Source organism: Nanorana parkeri, unplaced genomic scaffold, assembly GCF_000935625.1.
Source record: "Nanorana parkeri isolate BGI_ZX_2015 unplaced genomic scaffold, ASM93562v1 scaffold1603, whole genome shotgun sequence".
In the NCBI taxonomy this organism is placed as follows: domain Eukaryota; kingdom Metazoa; phylum Chordata; class Amphibia; order Anura; family Dicroglossidae; genus Nanorana; species Nanorana parkeri.
The window spans coordinates 336,959-339,082 of NW_017307871.1; positions in this window are offsets into that span (position 1 = coordinate 336,959).

The following is a 2,124-nucleotide window of genomic DNA, read 5'->3' on the forward strand; positions in this document are numbered from 1 at the left end:
TAAATCTATGCACCTCAGGTATAAACTGTAGGGAATGCTGGTTGCCGTACACATGCATGTCAGCTCTACAACACACATTGCCTGACTTAAGGGACGTTGTAAGAACTGACCTTTTCTACATGTGCATGTCTGCCTGCGTTCAGCTTACACATTAATGGGAGCCATTCTTGATCTCGCAAAGCATGCCGATATAGAGAGTATCAAGCCGCATCTCTGGTAACATGGTTTGTGGTCTGCATAACCCCTAAGTAATGCTATTTGGTGCCATTGTGCCATATCTGTCAGTTAACTAATTATATTATTGTGTCTGAAACATTTTTTAAAAGAAAGTAAAGTGAGTAAACTGAAAAGGGCATTCGATTAATCCAAGCACATTATGTGCAGATGGCTTAGTAGTGAACAATGGGTAAATGCTGCCTTTGATATTTGCATCTGGAAATAAAACCATTTCATACTTCCTTGGAGCTTGGCATTTAAGGTTTCCTTCTGACCCGATGAAACCTCATTCCTACACTTTCTCTATCAGTTCAAATTAACAAGGACAAACATTAAAGAAGTCCTAGCCATAGTTTTTTGGCACAAGGTTAAAATGCACGTCAACATGTCTTTTGTTTTTAAATTGAATTCTTACCTGTCCCGAAATGACCTTTCTTTATCCATGTTATAAAAGCAATGTGTTGAAGCTCTGTCTTTGGACCCCAATGGACCGGTCATCTATGGGATTTTGTTAACAACTGGGAGGGTGATGGAACTAGTGATTGGATTGAGGTCAGGTACACCCCATCCCAAGTGAAATCACTGGATGCAATGATTTAGTATTGGCCAATAACTTCATACAGGTACAACATAAAGGGCCCATTCACACAAGATGCAGTGCGTTTCGGCCCGATTCTGGCCAGAACGCACTGCCTTGCATTGTTGGCCGGCACACTTTTTAGTGGGGCAGGAGGGGGCATGGCGAGCCATTGAAGTGAATGGCGCCGTAGTCACGCCCTCCAACCGCAATGCGATTGCCCGCACGGGATCGCAAGGCACATTGTGCCTGCGCTCTGGTGTGGTGCGATCAAATAGTGCTTGCAGCATTTTGATTGCACCGGACTGGACCGCATGCACAATGTGCCTTGCGATCGCATCGTGCCCGGAGGGCATGGCTATGGCGCCATTCATTTCAATGGCCCGCCACGTCCCCCTCCTGCCCCACTAAAAAGTGAGCCGGCCGCAACGCGAGGCAGTGCGTTCTGGCCAGAATCGGGCCGGAACGCACTGCATCTAGTGTAAATGGGCCCTAACTCTCCAGAATGGCCGAAACATAGGTTTCCGTTAGTTTGAGCAGGTTACACAATGATTAACTTACATTATTTCACTTTCAGAGATGGAAATTTCAGTCTTACTCACAAAGAATCTAACATGACTTATTACAGTTTCTGTATGTAGCATCTCCACCTCCATCTCTCCATTTCGGTTTTAAAAAAGTACAGTATACGGGCATACAGTATGGGAAAGTCCTGCTTGACATCTCTCACAAAACTTCCAAACATAAGTGTGAAAGGGACCGGAGTGAACAGACATATGTGCATAAACTTAGAAAGGAAATGCTCCCTCTTCACATACAAAGGGGTGAGAGATGCAGGGGAAGGCATCATGTGATGTTCCAGTGGTGATTTTTTTCGTTTTCCTTGCCAATCTATTTTACTATTGATAAAATCTGGAAGAAACAAAATACAAAGAGCGCCTCCATCGCGTAAAAACGTTTTAATAAAGTGGATTTAAACAAGTAAAACCATACTCACAAAAGGTAGAATTTTTACAGGCATGAATAGATAAAAACGTGAAAAGCTTGGCCCACCGGCTGCTCTTCCTCCCTGAGGTTAACGTTTCCGAGGCCACGCCTCCTTCGTCAGAACCAATAGGGAGTGTTCAATTGGTTCCCTTTTTAAAGCGCGTAAATGCTGAAAAGTTAGAAAATTCTCAACCAATGTACTTCCATCTTGGCAGTTAAATTTGGGAAACCCCCACTATAATTTTGTTATGTGTTCCCATTCATACAGCATATGTAAAAATTAAATATTTCTTATTTTTCTAGTTGTTTCTTTGGAGCAAGTTTAGACATACAACACTATGGGT